Genomic DNA, 23,452 nt, shown 5'->3' on the forward strand with positions numbered 1-23,452 from the left:
TGCTTCCTGTTTAGCTCCCTTCTGTGTTGATGAGGTCAGAAATTATTTTAACGTGAGAAGTGAGAAATGGTCAGCAAAGGCTAAACCATTTTCTTCATGATTCCATATTAGTTTATGAATTACAATAGCTTACCTAATAAGGAACTAAGCATAAGTCTCAGATGGTAAGGATGGTGTACTGAGAAGAATGAGGCAGAACAGACCTTTAGCACAGTTGCTGAAGACTTTGCTTCATCCGCTAGGCAAGGCCACAGTGAAGAGATCAGTGGAGAACTAAAGCTGACTATATGAAAGGGCAAAACTAAGAACTAGGGTTCAGATACTGAACTAAAAGCAGAGTCACTGAAGTCCAGGCAGGCAAGAGAAAGAAATCGGGCTGTGCAGATCAAAATAAGTATTTACAAATATATGTTCACTGGAATCTGTGTTTGCCAAAGTACTTCTCGTTAAGACTGATTTAGACCTCTTTGATTCTTTAAAATTACAGTTTCTTAAATACATTTACCTTTTAAAATGTCTTATTTTCAATCAAATTAGCTGTTGTTTAGCCTTTAAGTCTTGTCTGACTTGTTTATGACCCCATGGAGGGTAGCCTGCAAGGCTTCTCTGTCCATGGGATTTTTCAGGCAAGAATACTGGAGTGGGTTGCCCTTTCCTTCTCCAGGGGATCTTCTAAACTGAGGGATCGAACCTGCATCTCCTGCTTTGGCAGGCAGATTCTTTACCACTGAGCCACAGGAAATTCTATGATAGAGAAGAGCTAACTTTGAGAAACTAGTATCCTATGTCCCAGATCTTCACAATCTTACTATCCAGAGTAACTCCTTTTAACCTTCAGTTTTATTTGTAGTCTTAATTTCCATATTATTTAAATGGATGTCTATGCTTATATTTTCCTCCAACTTTGTTCGACTATCATTGACAAAATTGTAAGATGTTTAAAGTGCACATGTTGATTTGATACAAGTCCACATTGTGAAAGGATACCCCTCATTGAGTTAGTGAACACATCCATCACCTCACATATTTACCTTTGTGTGTGCATATGAACACATTCAAGTTTCACTCTCTTAGCAGATTGCAGTTATACCATACAGGTTAACTATGGTCAACCTTGTTATATATTAGATTCTTTAATCTTATTCATCTTATAACGGAAAGTTTGTACCCTTTTACCAGATTCTCCTTATTCCCCTCACTACCACATCCTAGTAACTATTTTTTTTTCTTACTCTCTGTTTCTATGAGATTGACTTTATTTTTAGTTTCTACATATAAGTGAAATGAAACTATACAGTATTTTCCTTCTCTGTCTGGCTTATTTCACTTGACATTATGCTCTCCAATTTCAATCATGTTGTAATAACAGGAATTTCTTTCTAAGGCTGAATAATATCCATGTATATGTGAGATGGATAGATAGCATGTATGTATATCTATGTATATATATAAAGGGATCGATAATATAGTTATATCCATATACATATGATATTGATTAATTTGCTGATGAACACATTGGTTTACAAACCTTGGTTATTATGAATAATGTTGCATAAACATGAGAGTATCAATACCTCTTTGAGATAATGATTTAGCTTTCTTTGGATATACACTCCATAAGTGTGATTGCTGGATCATATGATAGTCCCATGTTTAATTTCTTGAAAAACCTCCATAATGTTTTCCATAGTGGCCACACTAGCTTACATCCCCACCAACAGTGCACAAGGGTTCCCTTTTCTGCAAATTCTCACCAGTATATGTTACCTCTTGTCTTGTTGATAATAGCTACCCTAAAATGTATGAGGTGACATCGCATTGTGTTTTTGGTTTGCATTTCTCTGAAGATGACTGATGTTGAACACTTTTTTACATACCTGTAAGCCATTTATATGATGTCTTTCTTTGGAAAAATGTTTATTTAGGCCCTAGTAAAGGAGATCAGTCCTGAATGTTCATTGGAAGGACTGATGTTGAAGCTAAAACTCCAATACTTTGGCCACCTGATGCGAAGAGCTGACTCATTGGAAAAGACCCTGATGCTGGGAAAGATTGAGGGCAGGAGGAGAAGGGGACAACAGAAGGTGAGATGGTTGGATGGCATCACCAACTCAATGGACATGAGTTTGGGTGAACTCTGGGAGTTGGTGATGGACAAGGAGGCCTGGCGTGCTGCAGTCCATGGGGTCGCAAAGAATTGAACATGACTGAGTGACTGAACTGAACTGAATTCTTGCCTGGAAAATTCTATGGACAGAGGAGCCTGGCAGGCTACAGTCCATGGGGTCACAAAAGAGTCGGACATGATTGAGTGAACACACATGCATTCCCATCTTTAAACCGAACTGTTGTTTTTTGTGCTATTAAGTTCCTTGTATATTTTGGATATTAACACCTTATCAGATATGTGATTTGTAAATATTTTCTCCTATTCCAGGGCTGTCTTTCCTTTTTTTTTTCCCCTGATGCTTTCTTTTTCTGTGTAGAATCTTTTTAGTTTGATGAAGTTATACTTATCTATTTTTCTTCACTGCCTTTGCTCTTGGTGTCAAATCCAAAAATATCATTGCCAGGACCAATATCAAGGAGCTCACTTCTAGTTTCATGGTTTCAGGTCTCCTCTTCATGTCTTTAATCCATTTTGAGTTTATTTTTGTGCATGGTGAAGATGATAGTCCATTTTATTCTTTAGCACATAGCTAAAGCATATGTCCAGTTTTCCCAGCACTATTATTGAAGAGATTATCCTTTTCCCATTGCATTATTCTCATCTCCTTTGCATGTATGTGTGGGTTTATTTCTGAGTTCTCTAATCTGTTTCATTGATCTATGTGTGTTCTTATACCAGTATCATATTATTTTGATTGCCATTTGCTTTGTAATGTAGTTTGAAATCAGGATGTGTGTGATGTGTTCTGATTTATTTTTCTTTCTCAAGCATGTCTCAAGATTGGCTTTTCAAGGTCTTTTATTGTTTCAACAAATTTTAGGATTATTTTGTTCTATATCTGTGAAAAATGACACTGGATTTAAATAGGGATTGCCTTGAATCTGTACATTACTCTGGGTAGTATGAACATTTTGACAATATTAATTCTTATTTTCATGAGCAAAGAATATTCTATTTATTTGTGTCCTTTTCAATTTCTTTGCTAATTGCTATTGCTAAGTTGCTTCAGTCATGTACAGCTCTTTGCAATACCATGGGCTGTAGCCCACCAGGCTCCTCTGTCCATGGGGTTCTCCAGGGGGGAATACTGGAGTGGGTTTCCATTTCCTTCTCCAGAGGATCTTTCAATGCAGGGATTGAGACTGCATCTCTTAAGTCTCTTGCATTGGCTGGTGGGTTCTTTACCACTAGTGCCACCTGGGAAGCCCCTCAATTACTTTAATCAATGTCTAATAGTTTCAGTGTACAGGTCATTCACTTCCTTGGTTAAATTTATGACTAGATATTTTATTCTTTGATGCAATTATAAATGATATTGTTTTCTTAAGTTCTCTGATAATTCATAGTAGTGTATAAAAATGTCACTAATTTTTATAGATTGAATTTATGTCCTGCAACTTTGAATATGTTTATTAGTTCTAACAGTGTTTTGGTGGAGCCTTCAGGGTTTCCTGTATATAATACCACGTAGTCTGCAAATAGACACAGTTTTACTCTTTCTTTTCAATGTGGATGGTTTTGTTTCTTTTTCTTGACTATTTGCTGTGGCTAGGACTTCCAGTACTATGTTGAATAAAAGTGATGACAATCTTCTTGCATCCTTGTCTTCTTCCTATTTTTAGAGAGAAAACTTTCAGCTTTGTGCCATTGAGGGCTACCCTGGAGGCTCAGATGGTGGAGAGTCTGCCTGCAATGCAGGAGACCCAGTTTCAATTGTTGAGTGAGAAAGATCCCCTGGAGAAGGGAATGGCTACCCAGTCCTGTATTGCCTGGAGAATTCCATGGACAGAGGAGCCTGGCAGGCAACAGTCCATGCGGTCTCTAAGAGTTGGGCATGACTGATCCACTAACACACACACGCGTCATTAAATTTGTTAGCCATAGGTTTCTTGTTGATGGCCTTTTTTTATGTTGAGGTATGTTCTCTCATATATATGACTTCCAATACTATGTTGAATGAAAGTGATGACAGTGGGAATCCTTGTATATATGAAACTTTTAAATTAATTAATTAATTTTTGGCTGCATTGGGTCTTCATTGCTTTGCACAGGCTTTCTCTAGTTAGGTCTGTCTTTGATTTCTGCCAGCCACATGACTCTTTGACATTAGCTGTTGCAAAAATTTTATGTAGATATTTGTTTGATTTCAGAATTATTTTTTAATTTACTCTGGTGTCTGCTGCCTAGTATGGTTTTTAGTCTTCAGGCTTTTACTCTTCCTTTATATTAAATAAATATGGTACCACTGAACATTTTCAGTGCTGAAGGTCTTGATATATTATGAGTTTCTAGAGCTTTCTGCTGAATTAGGTTGAAAACATTTACACAATAGTTTTTCCACACTACTCAACAGAGTCATAATATTCACATTTCATTGATTTAGAGACTGATTATGTGTGTGGCACAACCTTTATCTCCCAGTCAGTCTTGAGACCAGTGGGCTGACTGATAATAAATGGGTCATTTTGGCATTAATAACCCATATTTAGCTTGTTTGATCCAGTTCCCACCTGCTATTTGAGAGCTCTCAAGCATCATAAACATTTTCCCCACCACTTAATTTCTGAAACTCCCCAAGGTTTTCTCACATGTGTTCAGAAATAAGATCATCAAGTACAACGTGGCCCCTGACAGGCACAGCTCACATTCCCTGAGCCCCTGTTTCAGGAATACTGTCCCAGCCTCTACTGTTTAAGCCAGTTCAGCATGGATGCTAGCCAGGCTTTCCTGCTTCATCTTCCAAAACTGTTGCCATCTCTTTTTCAGGGTCTCATATCTCAGAAAGCTTATGCTGCTGAAGCACCAATGAGTCCTGTGGCATAATAGAGAGGAGTACTTCTTCCCTTCCTTCCATCTTTTCCTCTCTCTTTTTGTTTTAAACTAGATCACTGTTTTATTATAAAATAATGCAGGAATAACCAAGTGGATGAGAGGCAGAGGGCAAAGTAAAGGGAAATAACATAGAACTTCTGAGTCCTTATCAAGTGGCCACTCTCCCATCACTTTAACATGTTCACTAACCCAAAAGCCCTTCCAATCCCATCCTTGAGGATTCTTATGGAAGTTTTCTTATACAAGCACGATTGGTTAACTATTTGGCCACTAGCGCTGATTCAACCTCTAGCCCTCACCCTCTCCCTGGAAATCAATGAGTGGGACTGACAATTCCAACCCTCTCTAATCAGGGTTTTGCACTGATCACTGAAACACTTTATCTCTCCTTGCTATTCTTTGGAACTCTGCATTCAAATGGGTTTATTTTTCCTTTTCTCCTTTGCTTTCACTTCTCTTCTTTTCATACCTATTTGTAAGGCATCCTCAGAGAGCCATTTTGCTTTTTTGCATTTCTATTTTGGGGATAGTCTCACTCCCTGTCTCCTGTACAATGTCATGAACCTCCGTACACAGTTCATCAGGCACTCTGTCTATCAGATGTAGTCCCTTAAATCTAACTCACTTCCATTGTATAATTGTAAAGGATTTGATTTAGGCCATGCTAAAGCTGAAACTCCAATACTTTGGCCACCTCATGTGAAGACTTGACTTGCTGGAAAAGACTCTGATGCTGGGAAAGATTGGGGGCGGGAGGAGAAGGGGACGACAGAGAGTGAGGTGGCTGGATGGCATCACCAACTCGATGGACATGAGTTTGAGTGAACTCAGGAGTTGGTGATGGACAGGGAAGCCTGGTGTGCTGTGATTCATGGGGTCGCAAGGAGTCGGACACGACTGAGCTACTGAACTGAACTGAATGGTCTAGTGGTTTTCCCTACTTTCTTCAATTTAAGTCTGGCATTAAGGAGTTCATGATCTGAGCCACAGTCAGCTCCTGGTCTTGTTTTTGCTAACTGTATAGAGCTTCTCCATCTTTGGCTGCAAAGAATATAATCCATCTGATTTCGGTGTTGACCATCTGGTGATGTCCATGTGTAGAGTCTTCTCTTGTGTTGTTGGAAGAGGGTATTTGCTATGACTAGTGCATTCTCTTGGCAAAACTCTGTTAGCCTTCACCCTGCTTCATTCTGTACTGCAAGGTCAAATTTGCCTGTTACTCCTGGTGTTTCTTGACTTCCTACTTTTGCATTCCAGTCCCCTATAATGAAAAGGACATCTTTTTTGGGTGTTAATTCTAGAAGGTCTTACAGGTCTTCATAAAACTGTTCAACTTCAGCTTCTTCAACATTACTGGTTGGGGCATAGACTTGGATTACCGTGATATTGAATGGTTTGCCTTGGAAACAAGCAGAGATCATTCTGTCATTTTTGAGACTGCATCCAAGTACTGCATTTCAGACTTTTGTTGACTGTGATGGCTACTGAATTTCTTCTAAGGGATTCTTGCCCACAGTAGTAGATATAATGGTCATCTGAGTTAAATTCACCCTTTCCAGTACATTTTAGTTTGCTGATTCCTAAAATGTCAGTGTTCACTCTTGCCATCTCCCATTTGATCACTTCCAATTTGCCTTGATTCATGGACCTACATTCCAGGTTCCAATGTAGTATTGCTCTTTACAGTATTGGACTTTGCTTCCATCATCTGTCATACCCACAACTGGGTGTTGTTTTTATTTGGCTTCATCTCTTAATTCTTTCTGGAGTTATTTCTCCCCTGATCTCCAGTGGCATATTGGGCACCTACCAACCTGGAGAGTTCATCTTTCACTGTCCTATCTTTTTGTTTTTTCATACTGTTCATGGAGATCTCAAGGCAGAAATACTGAAGTGGTTTGCAATTCCCTTCTCCAGTGGACATTTTGTCAGAACACTCCACCATGACCCGTTCATCTTGGGTGACCCTACACGGCATGGCTCATAGTTTCATTGAGTTAGACAAGGCTGTGGTCCATGTGATTAGAATAGTTAGTTTTCTGTGATGGTGGCTTTCAGTCTGTCTGCCTTCTGATGGAGAAGGATAAGATGTTTATGAAAGTTTCCTGATAGACTAACTGAGAGGGATACTGGTCTTGTTCTGATGGGTGGGGCCATGCAAGTAAACCATTAATCCAATTTTCTGTTGATGGGTGGAGCTGTGTTCCCTCTCTGCTATTGATCTGGGGCCAAACTATGGTGGGAGTAATGAAGATAATGTTCCCTTGGTAGCTCTAATTTTCTTGAAGTGATCTCTTGTTTTTCCTATTCTGTTGTTTACCCCTATTTCTTTGCATTGATCACTGAGAAAGGGTTTCTTATCTCTCCTTGCTATTCTTTGGAACTCTGCATTCAGATGCTTATATCTTTCCATTTCTCCTTTGCTTTTCACTTCTCTTCTTTTCACAGCTATTTGTAAGGCCTCCTCAGACAGCCATTTTGCTTTTTTGCATTTCATTTCCATGGGGATGGTCTTGATGCCTGTCTCCTGTACAATGTCACGAAACTCCGTCCAGAGTTCATCAGGCACTCTATCTATCAGATCTAGCCCCTTGAATCTATTACTCATTTCCACTGTATAATCATAAGGGATTTGATTTAGGTCATATCTGAACGGTCTAGTGGTTTTCCCTACTCTTCAATTTAAGTCTGAATTTGGCAATAAAGAGTTCATGATCTGAGCCACAGTCAGCTCCTGGTCTTGTTTTTGCTAACTGTATACAGCTTCTCCATCTTTGGTTGTAAAGAATATAATCCATCTGATTTCAGTGTTGACCATCTGGTGATGTCCATGTGTAGAGTCTTCTCTTGTGATGTTGGAAGAGGGTGTTTGCTATGACCAGTGCATTCTCTTGACAAAACTCTATTAGCCTTTGCCCTGCTTCATTCCATGCTCCAAGGCCAAATTTGCCTGTTACTCCAGGTGTTTCTTGACTTCCTACTTTTGCATTCCAGTCCCCTATAATGAAAAGGACATCTTTTTTGGGTGTTAGTTCTAAAAGGTCTTGTAGGTCTTCATAGAACCGTTCAACTTCAGCTTCTTCAGCATTACTGGTTGGGGCATAGGCCTGGATTACTGTAATATTGAATGGTTGCCTTGGAAATGAACAGAAATCATTCTGTCATTTTTAAGATTGCATCCAAGTACTGCATTTCAGACTTTTGTTGACCATGATGGCTACTCCATTTCTTCTAAGGGATTCCTGCCCACAGTAATAGATATAATGGTCATCTGAGTTAAATTCACCCATTCCAGTCCATTTTAGTTCACTGTTTCCTAGAATGTCAGTGTTCACTCTTGCCATCTCCTGTTTGACCACTGCCAATTTGCCTTGATTCATGGACCTGACATTCCAGGTTCCTATGCAATATTGCTCTTTACAGCATCGGACCTTGCTTCTATCACCAGTCACATCCACAACTGGGTATTGATTTTGCTTTGGCTCCATCCCTTCATTCTTTCTGGAGTTATTTCTCCACTGATCTCCAGTAGCATACTTGGCACCTACCAACTTGGGGAATTCCTCATTCAGTATCCTATCATTTTGCCTTTTGAAACTGTTCATGGGGTTCTCAAGGCAAGTATACTGAAGTGGTTTGCCTAACAGAAGCAGAAGATATTAAGAAGAGGTGGCAAGAATACACAGAAGAACTGTACAAAAAAGATCTTCACGATGAAGATAATCATGATGGCGTGATCACTGAACTACAGCCAGACATCTTGGAATGTGAAGTCAAGTGGACCTTAAAAAGCATCACTACGAACAAAGCTAGTGGAGGTGATGGAATTCCAGTTGAGCTATTTCAAATCCTGAAAGATGATGCTGTGAAAGTGCTGCACTCAATATGCCAGCAAATTGCGAAAACTCAGCAGTGGCCACAGGACTGGAAAAGGTCAGTCTTCATTCCAATCCCAAAGAAAGGCAATGCCAAAGAATGCTCCAACTACCACACCATTGCACTCATCTCACACGCTAGTAAAGTCATGCTCAAAATTCTCCAAGCCAGGCTTCAGCAATATGTGAACCATGAACTTCCAGATGTTCAAGCAGGTTTTAGAAAAGGCAGAGGCACCAGAGATCAAATTGCCAACATTCGCTGGATCATGGAGAAAGTGAGAGAGTTCCAGAAAAACATCTATTTCTGCTTCATTGACTATGCCAAAGGCTTTGATTGTGTGGATCACAATAAACTGTGGAAAATTCTGAAAGAGATGGAAATACCAGACCACCTGTCCTGCCTCTTTGGAAACCTGTATGCAGGTGAGGAAGCAACAGTTAGAGCTGGACTTGGAACAACAGACTGGTTCCAAATAGGAAAAGGAGCACGTAAAGGTTGTATATTGTCACCCTGCTTATTTAACTTATATGCAGAGTACATCATGAGGAACGCTGGGCTGGAAGAAACACAAGCTGGAATGAAGATTGCTGGGAGAAATATCAATAACCTCAGATATGCAGATGACACCACCTTTATGGCAGAAAGTGAAGAGGAACTCAAAAGCCTCTTGAAAGTGAAAGAGGAGAGTGAAAAAGTTGGCTTGAAGCTCAACATTCAGAAAACAAAGATCATGGCATCTGGTCCCATCACTTCATGGGAAATAGAATGGGAAACAGTGGAAACAGTGCCAGACTTTATGTTTCTGGGCTCCAAAATCACTGCGGATGCTGATTGCAGCCATGAAATTAAAAGACGCTTACTCCTTGAAAGGAAAGTTATGACCAACCTAGATAGTATATTGAAGAGCAGAGACATTACTTTGCCAACAAAGGTCCGTCTAGTCAAGGCTATGGTTTTTCCAGTGGTCATGTATGGATGTGAGAGTTGGACTGTGAAGAAAGCTGATCGCCGAAGAATTGGTGCTTTTGAACTGTGGTGCTGGAGAAGACTCTTGAGAGTCCCTTGGACTGCAAGGAGATCCAACCAGTCCATTCTAGAGGAGATCATTCCTGGGTGTTCATTGAAAGGACTGATGCTAAAGCTGAAACTCCAATAGTTTGGCCACCTCATGTGACGAGTTGACTCACTGGAAAAGACTCTGATGCTGGGAGGGATTGGGGGCGGGAGGAGAAGGGGATGACAGAGAATGAGATGGCTGGATGGCATCACCGACTCGATGGACATGAGTTTGAGTGAACTCCGGGAGTTGGTGAAGGACCGGGAGGCCTGGCGTGCTGTGATTCATGGGGTTGCAAGGAATCACACGACTGAGTGACTGAACTGAACTGAATGAAGGTAATGGTGACCTTCCTCAAAAGATCCCAGGCATGCACTGCTGCATTCCTTGTCCCCAATCCTGCAGCAGGCCACCAGGGACCCATGCCTTCACCAGAGACTCCCAAATACCCACACGCAAGTCTCCTGTGGAGTCACTGTTCCTTTCTCCTGGGTCCTGGTGCACAAGGTTCTGTTTGTGCCCTCCAAGAGTCTTTTCCCCAGTCCTCTGTAAGTTTTGGCAGCTCTATGGTGGGGTTAATGGCAACCTCCTCCAAAAGGACTTATGCCATACCCACACCCAGAGCCCCTTTCCCTGCAGCAGACCACTGCCAACCCGTACCTCCACAGGAGATGCTCATACACAGTTCTGTCTCAGTCTCTGTGGGGTACCTGGGACTTGGTGTGCACAAGGTTTTTTGAGCCCTCTGAGTGTCTCAGGCAGGAATGGGGTTTGATTCCAAACACGAATTTGCCCCTCCTACCATCTTGCTAGGGCTTTTCCTTTGCCCCTGGACATGGAGTAACTCCTCACAGCTGCTCCAGTGCCTACCATCTTACTGGGGTTTTTCTGACCTTGGGTGTGGGTCCAAATATGAAAAGGAGCACATCAAACCTATATATTGTCACCGTGCTTATTTAAATTATATGCTAGTACATCATGAGAAATGGTGGGCTGGATGAAGCACAAGCTGGAATCAAGATTGCCAGGAGAAATATCAATAACCTCAGATATGCAGATGATACCACCCTTATGGTAGAAAGTGAAGAACTAAAGAGCCCTTTGCTGAAAGTGAAAGAGGAGAGTGAAAATGCTGGCTTAAAGCTTGACATTCAGAAAACTAAGATCATGGCATCTGGTCCCATCACTTCATGGCAAATAGATGGAGAAACAGTGGAAACAATGGCAGACTTTTTTTGGGGGGGGGGCTCCAAAATCACTGCAGATGGTGATTGCAGCCATGAAATAAAAAGACACTTACTCCTTGGAAGAAAAGTTATGACCAATCTAGATAGCATATTAAAGAGCAGAGACATTACTTTGTCAACAAAGGTCCATCTAGTCAAGGCTATGGTTTTTCCAGTAGTCATGTATGGATGTGAGATTTGGACTATAAAGAAAGCTGAGCTCTGAAGAATTGATGCTTTTTAACTGTGGGGTTGGAAAAGACTCTTGAGAGTCCCTTGGACAGCAAGGAGATCCAACCAGACCATCCTAAAGGAGATCAGTCCTGGGTGTTCATTGGAAGGACTGATGTTGAAGCTGAAACCACAATTCTTTGGCCACCTGATGTGAAGAGCTGAGTTATTTGAAAAGACCCTGATGCTGGGAAAGGTTGAAGGCAGGAGGAGAAGGGGATGACAGAGGATGAGATGGTTGGATGGCATCACTGACTCAATGGACATGAGTTTGAGTAAACTCCGGGAGTTGGTGATGGACAGGGAAGCCTGACGTGCTGCAGTCCATGGGGTCACAAAGAGTTGGATACGACTGAGTGACTGAAGTCTGATCTGAATCAGGGTTGGTTCCTGTGGCAACCAGCCCCTATCCTTAGATTCTTTCCAAAAGTCACCTCACTAACATAAACCCAGTTGTGGCAAACAGGTTTTTTTTAATGAATAATAAGATACCCATTTCACTTTTATGGCTCTGAAAGGACTTCAGAAACTGAGGACAGGAGACCAAATATTACAACAAAAGTTTTTCCCATTGCTCTTTTCACTCAGGAAATTCAAGAATTTTAGAAGATAAGCACCAGAAACCATGGAGGAAAACAAAATCTATATGAGAAATATATTTTCGTCATCTGAATGACCAAATAGATATATTTCTCATTAAAAATTTTTTTTATTAAAATTGTTCTTTCTCTCTTTCTTTCCTTCTTCCTTTCTTATTGAAATAGGCACCAACATTGTATGTTTGTTTCTTTTTTTATGATAAAATTTTTAGTGAACTTGGATCTTTCAGTTTTTATTCACAATCTTTATTCTCTCTAGGTCTCCTGTATGAAACTAAGTAAATGACAGACTTTTCTGTAGTTTGAATCCTTCCAACAACTGATAGGATGGTAATTGGCAAATCCAGGCTACCTGACACCCTCTTCCCGTAGGAGGTATTGGTTTCTACCAGTCTCTTCAGCCTCTGAAATCAAAAGACTTATTTTGCCTGAGTCAGACAGATCAGCAGACATGCCCTTAAGAGTCTTGCTATCATCAGCAGACACTATTTTGGCAAAACCATCACCCCACAAGACAATCCAGGCTTTTATCTTCTGGCTTCCTGTCTTTTGACCAATATTTTTGGTTTTGACTACTTCACAGTTTTAGATTTTCTGCTTCTTGTTAATCATATAGATGATAATTCTCCAATGCAGTTATTTTGCTACTTAGTTAATTCCAAGAAAGATTATGTTGACAGAGAGAAAAGTTGTTTGACATCTATAGATATCCATCAGTTCAGTTCAGTTCATTTCAGTTGCTCAGTCGTGTCCGACTCTTTGCGACCCTATGAATCACAGCACGCCAGGCCTCCCTGTCCATCACCAACTCCCAAAGTTCACTCAAACTCATGTGCATCGAGTCGGTGATGCCATCCAGCCATCTCATTCTCTGCCGTCCCCGTCTCCTCCTGCTCCCAATCCCTCCCAGCATCAGAGTCTTTTCCAGTGAGTCAACTCGTCGCATGAGGTGGCCAAAGTATTGGAATTTCAGCTTTAGTATCAGTCCTTCCAATGAACACCCAGGATTGATCTCCTTTAGAATGGACTGGTTGGATCTCCTTGCAGTCCAAGGGACTCTCAATAGTCTTCTCCAGCACCACAGTTCAAAAGCATCAATTCTTCAGCGATCAGGTTTCTTCACAGTCCAACTCTCACATCCATACATGACCATGGGAAAAACCATAGCCTTGACTAGACAGACCTTTATCCATAACTCCTTGCTACTCATTTCTTCCATTTCAAAGTTAATGAATAATTGACTTAGTTAACAATTAAATCTGAATTATACTACTTGTTTACTATTGAATAATGTTTTGGCGAGTCAATGTATTTCCAAATTGAAATTGCATTCTATTATTATACCCAATCGGTTTTATTATTTTCAGACTTAAAAATAAATCATCACAAAGAGAAACTCAGCTAAAAATGTGTTCACTTGCCAATCTTTTTCCTCTGATAAATCTCCACAGTCTAGCAGGGTGCCTAGAATATGTGCAAAACTAGTTGGAAGACTGACTTTTCCTGGAATGCAATATAGTGTTGTCAGTTCAGTTTCCACCCATCCCCATGATTTATTCAGATCTCTGTTCAGTTTACTAAATTCTACAAAGGACTCCTCCAGCGTCTTTAACCATTACTTTCATTTGGTGTGTAGGGACTGTCCTCCACTCTCTGGTGCCATTCTATGCGCCCAGAGATGTTCACAAGAGTCAGTTGCCTGACGTCTTTCAGCACTATTCCACCCCACCTTCTCCTTTGCTCCCACTTGCTCACTTTTGATACTGAAAACTCAGCCTCCATGCAGCAGTGTTGAATCCAATCTCAGAGACAAGAGTTTTGGTTGTGTAGGAAAGAATAGCTTTATTGCTTTGCTAGGCAACGGGGACACAGTGAGGGCATGACCTCAAAAACTTTCCCCACCCAAGGGGGATTTGGTGAGGAGTTTTACTGTAATGGTTGGAGGGAAGAGTAACTGATAAGGATCAAGGTATGTTCAGAGCTGGCATTCCTTTGGTCTGGACTCTGATGGTCTCCTGATGACCTCTGTGGTTCTCAAGGTAATCAAACTATGACCTTCTCTCTAGAATGAAGAATGCTTAGTCAAGTTGTCATCTTCCATTTGTTATGAGTTTTAGTTCTGCAGAACTAACCAGGCTTCCCTGGTGGCTTAGATGGTAAAGAATCTGCCTGCCATGTAGGATACCCAGGTTCAGTCCCAGAGTCAGAAAGATACCCTGGAGGAAGGAATAGCAACCCTCCATAGTATTCTTGCCTGGAGAATTCCATGGACAGAGGAGCCTGGTGGGTTAAGAGTCATACATGACTGAGCAACTTTTACTTTCACTTCAGTTCTGCCACCATCTGGTGGCTCAGACGGTAAAGTGAGGGAGGCCTGGGTTCGATCCCTGGCTCAGGAAGATCCCCTGGAGAAGGGAATGGCAATCCACTCTAGTACTCTTGCCTGGAAAATCCCATGGACAGAGGAGCCTGGTAGGCTACAGCCCATGGGGTCACAAAGAGTCGGACACGACTGAGCGATTTCACTTTCACTTTCTTTAGTTCTGCAGGACTCAAAGATATTTTTTTGTGTCTCCCTTGAGGTAGAACCAGGACCCTGCCCCAAGGCTGTACTATTATTTCTTGACTGCCCCTCCCTTGTCTCTGCATCTCCTTTCCTAATTAGCAACTGTTTGAACCTACCCTCAGAACTCACAGAAGGTCATGGGGGAGGGGGTGGAGCCTATTCAGTACAAATAAGAAATGGGGGAAAGAAAGTCTTCCGTGCCCAGAAGCCCCACAGGGTCCTGCCTGATTTTACTCTTTCTTCAACAACCATCTCTCCTCTGGCTCTCCACTTCCTTCTCTGCCTCCTGTATTCAGTTCTCATGGCCATTTACTACTCTGGGTACTAAGCCCTAACTTTTAAATTTTTAGTATAAATTCTCTCCTTCTGATGGAATTCTTCCTCAGACACATCTACACAAGCTAGGTAAGTCTGAGATTGCCTTACCTTATCTGCTGCCCTGTTTGGCCAGCCTCAGTTCCAGAGGCAGAGATCGATGCTCTGGGGCACTGTTTCTTATTGGGAGATCTCCTGATTTAGAATCACCTGCAATGATTTAAAAATGAAGACTTCCACCCCCTGCTTCCCAAGAAACATGTAACTGTTAAAAGTAAAGATGATATCTACATTCCTGAGAACCCAGCATTTTTTATGTAAACTATGCTTTGGCCTAATTGAGTTGGATATAAAATACCTGATATTCCTTCAGATCTAATACTAGTAGGGTTAATTTCAACTTGCATGTAAGAAGGCACTCAAGATTAAATAATTGACTTATTTTGTAAAGCTCACCTCCACATATATGAGTTACTCTTGAAGAAAATGTGAGAATTTTCTGTATGTGTATCTTGAGTGATGGGTTGCAGTTATGTGTATAAACCATTCTTGGGCTTCTCAGGTGGCACTAGTGGTAAAGAACCTGCCTGCCAATACAGGAGACATAAGAGACATGGATTTGATCTCTGGGTCAGGAAGATCCCCTGGAGAAGGGCATGGCAACCCACTCCAGTATTATTGCCTGGAGAATCCCATGGACAGAGGAGCCTGGTGGGCTATGGTCCATAGGATCGCAAAGAGTTGGACATGACTGAAACGACTGAGCACGCGCACACATGCATGCATAAACCATTCTTTAGCTATCAAAGAGCTCTGTGGGTCAGAATTTTCTGTAGGTTTACAAAAGATTCTCCCCTAAATAACTAGAGGCAGCTTTTTGCTAACATATTGTGGATTCACAGATTTAAATTCTTATGTCATTATATATCTTGAATTGAGCCTTCCTAGATATCCCTGAGAGTGGCATTTTCCAGTCCCAAACCCCATAGCATTCTGTTTATCTATCTCTAATGGCACTTATCATGTTGTATCTTGAATTGCATTTGTTTTCATTTATTTTATCTTGATGGCATTTCAGGGCAAACCACTACCACCTGTCAGCAAAATGTGAGGGTAATGAAGCTGAAAATCAGGGAGGGTCAGGAATTGGATACTGAAGAGTTATTATCAAAATGCAAAGCTACACTCATGTTCCTTTCATGGAAGCAGAGTTGAAGATGTGGCTAATGGAACAAGACACATTAAATCCATATAGGGCATGTGTGAAAATCAAAGTCCAAGGGGAAACATGAGGTCACAGTGGGAGGAAGCTAATAAAAAGGCACACACGGGAAGTAATGGTGGTGCTCACTTATTCTACGCAGATTCATTATCATAGATGGACTCCCATTACCATTTTTAGTTCTCTTTCTGATGTCCAGGGCCTCGTATTCTTTTGTCAGTCTTAATGAAGTAGTGTGTTCTAAATGACAACTAAAGAATCCTACTTCTGATGCTGCTCTAACTTCACTAGTCATTCCTATTTTTTCTCTCTGAAGCATTTAACACACATAGGATGTAATATATCAAATCTGAATGAATGAACAAAATAAGTGAATAAATCAAGTATTCATTCTTCTTTTCAGTTTGAAGGATTAGCTGTTTAAAAAGTTTTGAACAGACACTGATACTTGGTTATGCATACTGGTATAATTTTCTGCAGTTGAGGTAGCAGTTTCTCCAATTATACTTTCTATTGCCTCATTAGTCTCCACATATTACAAGTAAGTTTTCCTTAATGGGGTATTTAGGATCATTTTAGTGATGGTCATTTATTTAAAAAGCCAAGACTACAGTAAACTTCTACACTGAACTCTAATGTATTGTTTAATTCTACTTCATCTGCAAGTGTTTATTTTCTTTTTATTAACTGTATTAGAAGAGGCTAATTTGTGTAGCATTTACATGTTATTTTCCCCAGTGAGGTGTCAGCTGTCATGCTTCTATGGCTCTATTATACCAGAAAATGATATTGCATTGCTTTCAACTGCTTTAATATAAAAATCAATAAAAGAAATTGTATGGGGGGGAAATCCCCTACAACTGAAAATATGCAATAAAGGAGGGAAGGGAAATTTTTTTAAAAAAATCTTGAATATATTTGGTCAAACTCTTTTCTTCTTTAAAATAAACTTTAAAATAACTTTTCTTCTTAAAAATAAAAGCAATCAATTCCATGAGTCTCAGAGCCACAGCTGAGTTACTCACGTGCCACTGCTGAGTCATCTGTGGCAGTCATTGTGTGCCAGTTAATTTTGCACAGTGCAGGGTAAGAAAAGGACCCGTCAGAGATTCCACCACACAATTAAGAAACACTCTTCTCATCTCTCTGCTCCCCGTTATCTTTTCTTCTCACCTTGCCCTGCATTTTTCTTCTTTATGAAATGGCGGTAGTTTTTCAGTCTTGGTGAGAAAATAACAATTCAGCTAACCCCAAACGATAGGAAAACTTGTACACTGAGTCATAAGTATGTGGCCCAAGTGAGCAATCCAGCCTAGTCATTTTCAGGCCAAATTTGAGGCAGATAAAACAAAACTAGAAAAATGGCAGAAGTAAGAAATTGTTAAAGAAAGAGCTGACTTTGTTAAAGAAACTGGATGTTATTAATTGAAGTCCTTTTATTCGAAGATTTTTTTTTTCACTGTCATTGGAAATTCTGTCTTCATAAACCAATTACTTTTTGTAAAGCATTTCTGGTAGAGCTTTTTTTTTTTTTTGGTAATACCCACATTGAACAGTCATGACTTGATGTGAAGTGAGAATAGACCTCATTTAAACCCCACTTTGCTTCAAAGTCTCTAAATTAGCAATTAGTCAGATTACCAACACATGACAGATAACTTTCTCAATAGATGGGTAAGAGAAATAGATATGGATGTATAATAACAAAGACTTTCAAGGCTGACATGACTAATAAAGCAAGGATCATTGAAGAAAATCAAGTTATGTGAAAGAGCACTATAAGCTATAATGTATATAGAATATGAAGTATTGATAACATACTTTTTGTTTGAAACAGAACATACACTTGTGATGTTTTCTTCCCTTATTTTCTGTGTATCAAATTGAACTCTTCTTTTGTCTTTTGGTCTTCATGGCCAATAATGAGTAGGATAATTTTTCAAGATAGATCTGAGAGCAGACAGCAGAAAGATTTTGTCATACTTTAAATAAGTAGAAAATTCACATTTATCTAAAAAAAAATCAGGACAGCTCAAAAAAAAAAAAAAACAAAACTGGGGGAGGGAGCTTGTGCTAAGGTCACTTGGGAGCCATTCATGTGGGTGGTGGCCATTTACTTTTCAATAAAACATAACTACTTACCATAGCAACCAGAATAGAGGATGGTACATGTGCTGCCTCCGAGATTCAGTGCTTTAATAAAGAAATACTTGCAGTGAAGAATGAACAAACACATGGGCACATTTTTATAATCTCATAATAGAAAACAATATCTTTTGCAAAGGCATATTTTCCCGATTTTTAATACCCAGCTACTGTGGGATAATCAATACAATCTGCTATAAGCCATTTGTCTTTCTTTGTGACTGGCTTGCCTTTAAGGTGATGATTTTTATTTGAGTGCTTGTTTCAACAGGATGAATGTTGCATTTCAGAAAGCACACGCTGCAGTGGGAAGGTAGCCTTTTTTTTTTCCCCAGAGAGGGGAGTACAAAGTGACTGAAGTCTCTGCTGGGGGATACACATGTTTGTGTGATTCTCTAAGACCAGCTCATGTATTGTTTCCTAATTTCCTTCAAGTTTCACGCAGAAGGAGGGGCATGAGGGGTTTTAATGAACGAATGAGCTAGGCTGCAGTGCTCTGCTGAGGAGGCTGTTCATTACTTTAAGGTACAAATTAGATCCCCATGCTTTTTTCTAAGCTCATTTATATCCTTTGGCTGCAAGTTTAGAGTTTACTGCATCCTAAGCTTTGCATCTGAAAGAGTCTTGAGTTATCTTGTTATGATACTAGTCCCTGTGAGCTGCTTCAAATTTTTACAATAATATTTATTTTGTATGGGTGGGATTATTCATATATAATGACTACTGGCAGGTATATTCCATATGTTATAAAAGTTAATTTTTTTCTTGGAAATCGTAGCCAAGGAACACTTTTTTTTCCCAATGAAAGTAATTTAAATTGAAGTAAGACCCTCTAATACCACCATCTGTACGAGTAAATTACTTTCAGAGTAATTAAATATGCATATCTGATCCATGTTCTGTACAGATGAACCAAGTTTTATTGAAGCAATATGCTTATAAATCCCCTAGGTGTTAAAGATGAATAACCAATGGCATTTTATAGTCACACAGATACAAATAAGCACAAAGAAAGATATTTGAGCAATTTCTTTTCTAGAAATACATTTTATCAATTTTTCCTAGTTAATTAATATGTTTCACCAAATAGTGTGACCAATATTTTCACTAGTCTAGCATCTGCATTGATTTAAATCTTCACTGGCTATTTTCATGTTGCATGTATGTCTGGATTTATGATAGGTGCCCCCTCACTTATCTTCCGCAGGTTCCCAGGGAGCAGAGCAATGCAGTGAAACTGAAATCATTTTGTCGTCTGAATTCATTACATTTGGACTTGCCCCTCCATGAAATAGCAATGCACAGCCAATTGGAATTCATGGCCCCAGCCCTTTATTGCAACATCATGGTTTATAGTCCATAACAAATACAAATACAGAAAGAAACCATAACAATAGGATGCATCAGAACTGCCAGCCTACCTTCTAGGGCTTTGCCTGATGAACTTGCACTTTCACTGCATGGGGCAGAAGCAAAGGCAACATGCTGCGCTGTTACCTTTTCTGAGGTCAGATCTTGAGTCCCTGGTCCACATCTTTACCGTGTTATTACAGCCAACTATCATCACAGCCAATCTCAGTTGGGAAAAGCGGTCGTTTATGTAAGGTCTTGCAGAACAAGGCTTGGTGACTGTTTATTGATGAGACTTGAAAAGTGGCTTCCCGCTGTGGTGAGACACCCCAGTTGCTTGTATATTGCATTGCTGTCTTCCTTACTGGAGCTGACAAGTGAGCTGGGCCCAAGACATGATCAGATAAATTGAAGGCTATCAAAGGAAAGTTCTGTCCAGGACTTTTTCATCCCAGATGCATAGAAAAGGAATGTCTTTTTCTCACATTGTTCTTAATCCTTGGGAATTTGGTAATCAATCTTCATTTGCTTCACATCAATAGTTTCCATTAAAGTAAAATTAAATGTTTATTGGAAAATGTTGATGCTTTTTTTCTCTTTAGCATCCTCTCATCTCTGTAACCATACTCAAAATGGATAAAAACTTCAAGTGATATGGAACAAGTTCCTATTATTATTCATACTTAGCTGCCCTTTAATAAACAATTCAAGTAAATGAGCAACTATTTTCTTAAAGAAAGGAAATTCCAAATTACATTTGGAATAGAAGCTCTACTTATCCTGTTATCTTTTGCTTTGGTGGAGTGTTTTACTTTTTGTTTGTTTACAGCAAGTTGTAAAATGTAATACCTTAAAAGTCAGATGAAGGCCCATATATTATTACTGATTAATCAAGATGCCAGGAGAAATATCAATAACCTCAGATAAGCAGATGACACCACCCTTATGGCAGAAAGTGAAGAAGAACTAAAGAGTCTCTTGATGAAAGTGAAAGAGGAGAATGAAAAAGTTGGCTTAAAACTCAAGATTCAAAAAACTAAGATCATGGCATCTGGTCCCATCATTTAATGGCAAATAGATGGGGAAACAGTGGAAACAGTGACAGACTTTATCCCTTGGAATGCAAGGAGATCCAATCAGTCCATCCTAAAGGAGATTAGTCCTGGGTGTTCATTGGAAGGACTGATGTTGAAGCTGAAACTCCAATACTTTGGCCACGTGATGCAAAGAGCTGACTCATTTGAAAAGACCTTGATGCTAGGAATGATTGAAGGCAGGAGGAGAAGGGGACGACAGAGGATGAGATGGTTGGATGGCATCACTGACTCTGTGGACATGGGTTTGGGTGGACTCTGGGAGTTGGTGATGGACAGGGAGGCCTGGGTTGCTGCGGTTCATGGGGCAAAGAGTCGCACACAACTGAGCGACTGAACTGAACTGATTATTATTGAAAACGCATTTAAAGCTATGGTATTAGAAACATGGAATTGCCCTTTAAATTCAGTCTAGTCTTTTCCTTTTTGGGCATAAAATCATGTTAAATCATTTCATTCAGTGCATCTTCATTCAAAAAGCCATCTTTGAAGGTGGCTTTCCTTTACTGGTTCACAAGTAGTCCTGGTTTTGAGTTTTTACCATTCTGCTACTTAAAAGGATAAAGTTAGAAGCAATGTAGTAAGATTTACATAAAGCTGAATTTATAAAAATTATGAAAACCGTTCTTCAGTCAGGCTGTATCACTCACAAGCTATAAAATTAGGGCAAGTTAAGTAATCTCTCTGCATCTCAATGTCCACATCCTTAGAATAAGGATATAAAACTACCTCATAGATGTCATACATATAACATGCTCAGAACAGTTCCTTACCCCAACCAAATGATAAGATCCTGAGGAAGAAGACTTACCATTCTATCCCCAGATTTTAACTTAGTGCTTTATCATGAATAGAGTTTCAATAAGAATTTTTTGAATAACTAGGTTTTCCTTTTATTTAACATAATAATTTAGAAAAACAACAACACCAACAACAAAGAACTGGAAACTCTATGTTAGTCCCCATATTTTCAAAATATTTACTAGTATATAAATTCTTAACCATTTTAGAAATCATCATCTTATTAGAGGCTTCCACCATACTCTTAAAAAGCTCAATTTACTCTTCAGTCACAAAAGTTTTCCTTCTAATTTATTAAATAAATCCCTCTGCTATTGAAGTCCATAGTTGTTAATATAAAGAGGAGGAAAGCTGCCCACAACACTCTATAGCAATTTTCAATCAGAGGCTTAAGTAGAGTGATTGTTTTTTTCTTTGCCAATGAATGTGTTATTCAAAACTGACTACTGATTAAAAATCAATGGTAGTAATGAGGGTTCAAAATAGCTTAGAGAATTTTAACTGGGGAATCTTATAAAATGTATATTCTATAGTTTGTTTACCCTCATCTAATCTGGAGAAATATGGTTTTCTCTCAACATGTATTTAAGGCTCCAGAAACTGTTTGCAGGGTTTCAGCTCTGGTTTTTATTGGGGAATGTTGCTAAAGTTCCAGATTTACCCTCTTTGAAGTGACCGTGTTTGTCACTTCTGCTACATAACAGCACATGTTCAGTTCAGTTCAGTCACTCAGTTGTGTCCAACTCTTTGTGACTCCCATGGACTGCAGCACGCCAGGCCTCTCTGTCCATCACCAACTCCTAGAGTTTACTCAAACTCATGTTATTGAGTCAGTGATACCATTCCACAATCTCATCCTCTCTCTTCCCCTTCTCCTCCTGCCTTCAATCTTTCCCAGCATCAGAGTCTTTTCAAATGAGTCAGTTCTTCACATCAGGTGGTCAATGGAACATGTAGAGGTTCCCTAAAGCCTAAAAGACTGGATTGTAAAGATAATTGGTGAGTCTGTATGCCATCATATCGTAATTGGAGAAAGTTAGGCTATATTGGAAACAGTTAACTCTGAATTTCCATAGTCTCTGCATTTTTTCCCAGTGATTATATATTATCTATCTCAGGTGAAATAATGCAGTTCTGAAAATAGCTGACCTCAGCTTTAGGCTGAATCTCTGTGTTACAATCTTAGAACTCTAAGATACGCTATAAAGCATGTGCTAACCCATCCTGATCCTCCAATGAGTGTAATACAATCACAGAAGCAATTATTTTAATTGCACAGTGAGAGAGGCTCACACAAGAGTTGTCTTTTGGAGCTGTCTAGTGGTCTGCGACTGGGAGGATTAGTAAGGACGGGTAAGGGTATGGGAACGGAGTATCTGTTGGAAGAAATTAAAAGCCAGACTATTATAGGAGGGTCAAGCTAGTTGAAATAAGCAGCAGATAAGCAGCTCTCTTAAAAATGTTTGCTTTCTCAAGGCATTTCAACCAAATATGAAAGCAGCTCATACTACCTTTAGTCTCTAAATATAAGCGAGAGAATGAACATATCTCTAGTTTGCACATTTTCTGCCATCACATTTCAAAATACTTCTCAGTGAAAATCTCAAGGGTAGAAACCTTACCTGAAAACTTTGTCCCTTCAGAAAGTACATACTTTCTTATCATGGATTTAGAATACATAGTTTTGAACGCTATTTGAAGTAATCTTCAAATTCTGTGTGCTACTCTTAGGGCTATCCATCACAATGTACTTTTCTACATTCACATATATAAACCTATGCTGCTTCTGAGCACACCTTTCCCTTCCAGCATTACCCAAAAATCACAGACCCAGCTGAAAACTCATTAGTAATCAACATTATTACGAAGCTAAAAAAATTACTACGGAGGTCAAAAGAAATTTACAATTTAATGTAAATTATTTCAGCTCTCTCAGCTGCTTACTTAGGTGTATTTTCTGCCTTA

This window comes from Moschus berezovskii, chromosome 4 (genome assembly GCF_049115385.1).
Source record: "Moschus berezovskii isolate FMDL1 chromosome 4, NW_MosBer_1.0, whole genome shotgun sequence".
In the NCBI taxonomy this organism is placed as follows: domain Eukaryota; kingdom Metazoa; phylum Chordata; class Mammalia; order Artiodactyla; family Moschidae; genus Moschus; species Moschus berezovskii.